A 6,000-nucleotide genomic window follows, 5' to 3' on the forward strand; every position below is an offset into this window, starting at 1 on the left:
TCCGGGGTATCAAAGGAGGAATGGAGATGGGGCGAGTGCCCGGTTCCAAGTCAATGCAAACATCTATATCCCTGTCTGAAGGCATACCAGGCAAATCGGTAGGAAACACTTCCTCAAATTCATACACTATAGGAATAGACTCAATTGAGGGAGAGTCAGCATCAACATCCCGAATATGAACAAAATATGCCAAACACCCTTGCCTCACCAGTTTCCTAGCCTGACTGAAAGGTATGACCTTAACTGGCTTAGGCTTGTAGGCCCCTTCCCTCTCTAACTTTTCCCTACCCAGGATCTATAGAGTCACAGACATAGCATTCCAATTAAGCACAACATAATAGGGGGAGAACCATGTTAGGCCTAAGATTATATCAAAGTCAGTCATATCCAAAATAACCAAATCAGCCCAAGTCTGGAAACCCATAAACAAGACAGAACAAGCATGATATACATGGGTGACTACGATAGACTCCCCAATTGGCGTAGAAACATGGATGGGGGAATCAAGCACATCAAAATCCGCATCAAATCCCAAGGAAAACTGAACTAATATATATGAATAAGTAGAACCCGGATCAAACAAAACAGTTGACATATGGTCATAGACAACAATATTACGTGTGATCACTGCATTAGATGCCTCAGCCTCAGTCTTGCCCGCAAAGGCATAAAATTGAGCCATGTTATCTTAAATGGCAACCTCATTACCTGGCTGCACTGCTCCCCTACCTGCATTACTATTTCCCCGATCACCTCGGCCTCACTGATTTCCTCCTCGCCCACCTTGTGGACATCCTGTGCCATTACTTCCGCTGTCCGCTGGTACCACTGCTCTAGTCTGCGGCTCCACAGGGTCAGACATGCACGGATAGGGACAATCTCTCCTCATATGTTAAGGTTCTTCACAATTGTTAAAATTGAGGTCAAAAGGTGACTTCTTGCTAGACACAGGTGCGGCTCCCTGACTATGTTGATTAGGATTCTGATGTGGAGTTCCCGAGCAACCACCTGTAGAAGCAGGCATGGTTGACTGAATTGTTCGGGCTGCAAGTGTCAGCCTACCTTAACCTCTGGAGTAGGAACCATGAAAGTTGTATGTGTTCTTGGGCTTCATAGCCAAAGATTTGGCATATCCATCACGTCAAACTCCCTCCACTTTCTTCACAAAGCCTGTCACGCCATTAAAAAATTTACTTGCAGAGGTCTTGTGAACAAACAATACCAGTAATTCGGGGTTCAATTCTTTGACGAATAGATGAATAAACGAATCATCTCCTCCTCTGTAGTCACCAACTATGTAGCATATCTGGACAAGGCATGAAAGTTCGCCTCATAAGCAGCTACAATCATACCCCCACTGCTCCAAGGCTATGAACTCATCATTCTTGTGGTCTCTCAAAGTCCGGTGCACATTCTCTAGAAACAAATCATAGAACTGCATCCATGTGAATGGGGGAAAGACTGGAGATATGCATTCCATATAGGCTCTCCACCACTGCTTAGCCTCACCTTGAAGATGAAAGGTCACGAACTGTACTCCATGCCGGTGTACAATGCATAACTTGTGAAGCCTCTCATAGCAATCCATAATGAACTCATTGGCATCCTCACTCTTAGAACCATGAAACACATATGGCTTCAGCTTCATAAACTTAGTCAACATCTCGTGCTCAGTACCAGTCAGTCATCACAGGACTTAATAGGGGATGGAAGAAAGAATCAGTAACTAATGCTCCATCCACCTTGGGAACAATAGCAACAACGGGGTGGTTGACCGCAGGTTTAGAAGCTTGCACTATGGGAAGGACTCAAGAGCCAACTAACCCCTTCAGAAAAGTCATGATCTGCTGAGGTATCACCGGTTCTAAGGAAGGCAGACCTATAGTCTCAGCCCGTGCGTCCTCCTCTTGTCCAACATCTTCCTCATCTTCGGTTTTCACATTCTCTTCCAACTCTTCTTGGGGTGCAGGAAGGGTCTAATCCCTTGGAACATTCTCAAATGGGGCTCCACCCCTGGCGGGTTCTACCCTTTCTTGGCCTCTGACCCATCCTCTTCCTTTACCCCTGTCTCGGCCATAGACTTTGTTGCGGGCACCTTTGCTGGCTCATTGATGGGAGCTACGGGCCTGACGTTGTTGTATCACGTGTTAACCATCTGCGGATAGATGATGGAAGGAGATTAGATACTAATTTGGATCACTAGATAATCAAGTCATAGCACGAAAAGGAGAAGAAGTCAAAGAGATTTTCCTAAAGTCCGGTAGCCTCTCAAAGAAAAATGCAGACATCTCCGTACCGTTCCGCAAGAAACTCTACTAGAATAATTTTGGTACAATGAGACCAACGAACCTGGGCTCTAATAGCAACCTTGTCACGACCTAGACCGTCGTGATTGGAACCCTCACTAACCCTTTGGTGAGAGAACCACTACTACAACCCGACAAAACAACTTAAATAAACTAAACCATTTAAAGATATGGAAGACGTTTTAAATAATGAATTAAGTACTAAGTTCCCCATAAAATCAGAAGGTTTAACAAAACAACCAAGCCTAAACCTCATGGAAATTCAACCCCTAGACCTGAATGTCATTGTACCAAAATTCTACTAATCAACAAGTCTACAAAAAAGGGTGTGCAACCCCGAAAACTAAACATAGGTAAAAGACTAATTATATAGTCCAAGTTCGAAAATAATGGACTAAATTAATGATGGATCTATGGCAGCCAGAAAGAACTGGCTCACCCTCGAATCTGGTTTCGATCAATGATCTCCTAACTGAGGTATGTTAGTAGCCGCCTAAAGATACCTTGTACTCAACAAAGAAAGAGAAAGTGAAGTATCACTACACAAAACCACGATGTACTGGTAGGATCAGGCGACTGCTCTAGTAAGCAAAATATAACCAAGTAATTACAACATAGTAAACACACATACACTGAATGCATAATTCTATTTTTATTTTAGGAGCATCATACAATTTTCCAATATCAATGACAGGTAGATATGAATGTAATAATCACAAGTGGTCCTCTCATGGAACCCACACCCAAATTGTTAGTGTGTCGGACCGTTACACCCGATCCAATATATACATATATATATATGTTAGAGCGTGACACCCGGTCCAATGTATGTGTCAGAACGTGACACCTGGTCCAATATATGTATCGGAACGTGACACCCGGTCCAGTCAGCAAAACCACAGTCACAATAACACATATAATGAACAGTGCACATAGTCACACAGTCAAGTAACAAGTTTATAGCATGTAATTGTTCGTACTTAATCATTTCCTTAGATTCAATTTGTGTTTCTCTATTCACATACATGCAAGCAGACAATGGAGCAATTAACAGACATATATAATACAACAGGAAGTCGAACCATCATCTACCTCGAAACCAAGCCTAAATACTCCTAAGACACTTAAAGACCGAAAAGAACTATTTAAAAGTCTCTTGCAAGACTTTTTCAAAATAAAGAATCTTCCCTTTCTAGTGTCTTGTAGCTTGTTCTTGGGCTAAAATAATTAATTAATGCACGGATTAATAAACAAGGCTTAATTTACCCGTATTATATCAAAATATCTGTTCAAGGCAACAAACATGATCCTAATGCTCATCTAGGGCTTTTTACACCATCAACTTCAGGCCAAAACCCTCCCCCAATGATAATTAATAAGGATTCTAAGTTCTAAGAATCGAAATATGGAGAAGGGGAGTAATTAACTTTCCTTTGGCGCGAGAATTCATGGAAATTTTGAAGAGAAACTGTCCTAGCTCCTCCCTTAGCTCTTAAGAATGAGGTTTTGCAGAAAATAACATTTTTGGGGTTGTTACCCGGATTAGGTCGCGACTGGCCCGCCACAGCGGCCCCCATCATGCCACAGCAGCCCCGCCTTGGCGGAATTAACCCCGCTTCGACGGCTTGCATAGAGACTGCAACTTGGAATTTGAGTTCAAAGGTCCCATTTCGAAACACACCCTCAATCCTTGACGTTCTAAAACTACCCCTTCACGCCAAAATCAGTTTCGGGAGTGTTACTCGCCCGAATTCAATTTTGTAAACTCGTACAAGCTCTTTAACATCTTGGCTCTCCACTGACATAATCAAAATCATAATTAAATCCCATTTCCATTACCAGATTGCCTTAGATCTCACTTGACTCAGATTTCGTCCAATTCTAGCGTAGGCTAGAAATTTCCAAGTTACTACTTAGAAGTTTTTTGGCCAATATTTCATCCCCATTGGCTTTTCCATAACGAAGGTAACAGGTCGTTACGATGGCAAAAAAATTGGTAAGCCTAGTGTACCAAAGTTTCCCTTCATCTCTTCTATCACAGATCAAATCTTCAAATGTAATGTCACAAAACTGCAAAATTTGAAAAATATGTACTTCAAGTCTTGTTTTGTAGTTTCATCAAGTCTACATTCTCACAAGCCTTGAAGCAAGGGTATTTGTAGACATTGAAATTTTGTGGGACTCTACATGATGTGTTCATTTAGAGTTGGGACTCTACAAGGTGTGTTTAATTCCAATTAGGATTCTTGAAGACTACTAAACCCTAAACCTTAGTTCATTTCACGACCCAAATAGGACGTGATGACATATGTCTAGTCCAATTAAAACAAGTCAGTCTCAATCCAGTGAAATGAAACAAATGCGGAAATATAAAACAAAACAACATAATGTGGAAAAAATATTCTTTCTATAAAAAAAACCCCCAAAATCTGATTGTCACGTGTACAAGCCTCTAAATACATAAAGTGCGGAATTGAAATAATTACAAGTCTCGACCTTTGTTTCTCAAATAGAACAAAGTATAAAGTAAAGGATAAAGAGGGCATGATGAAGTAACCAACAACTACCTGTCCAAATACTTGAAAAGCCTAGAACTCAAAAGAAGATGAAAGATATCTCACAGATCCGAGCTTGGAACCTAGACAAGTGTAGAAGAAGGGGGTGAGTACCAACAACACGGTACCAATCAAGAAACCTAATAAACATGCCATCTAGCTAGAAATCGAATACCTCTTACACTCCAACTGAACATCCTTAAACTAAAACCTACACAAAAATTAACACAACCTAACATATCTACAATACACATATCACAAGGCTCAAAATACAAAGTTCAATTGTCACAATTCAACAACAATACAGATCAAGTAAATCTCAATGTCACATAGATCAATAACACGCAACAAGTGTATCCATAAATATTAACAAGTAAATCATAGATAAGCATCAAAATGCATAAAATCATAATAATCGATCTCTTACCAGACCCATTTCCCATAGGCAAAATATCACTGGCTAGAACCATTTCCCATTTGCTTTATATTAAATAACATGCCGGAACCATTTACCTTGTGCACAATATCACTAGCCGAAATTATTTCCCATTGACTTAATTTCAAGTCACTAGATCGAACCATTTCCCATCGGCCTTAATATCAATTTACTAGTCGACAATGACCTCAGCATCATAAGCATCACAAATCTCATCACAGTGCTCACTAATCAATGCGTACAAGTAATATCACACCACATGGAAGAACAACAATTCATACAATTCAAGTGCACGGTCATGCTAACAAACATTTCATCAATCAATCTATCAATAAGGGTCACAACAAGACAATTCACACTATCATGTTTATAACATAACCTTCTCATTTTAACCCCTTTTTATTTATTAAGATTTATCAACTGGAAAATCAATCCTTCACTTCATCCCCATTACTCCAAACACACAAATAATAAAGGGAATACACGAGTTCTAAAAGAATAGAATGTTTAGGAGATCACTTGCCTTAAGTGAAATAATTATTTACTCCAAGAGTTGAGTCTTGCCTCTCTGAAGCCACACAATCTCTAACAATCAAGTATTCACAAGAAATCTCCGGTAAAAATAATACCCACATCAATTACTTAAAAAAAATGAGTCAATCAACTCAAAACCCAATTCCTAAAAAAATGTTTTGAGTTCAAA

Source organism: Solanum verrucosum, unplaced genomic scaffold (genome assembly GCF_900185275.1).
Source record: "Solanum verrucosum unplaced genomic scaffold, falcon-dt-bn FXZP01000087.1, whole genome shotgun sequence".
NCBI lineage: Eukaryota > Viridiplantae > Streptophyta > Magnoliopsida > Solanales > Solanaceae > Solanum > Solanum verrucosum.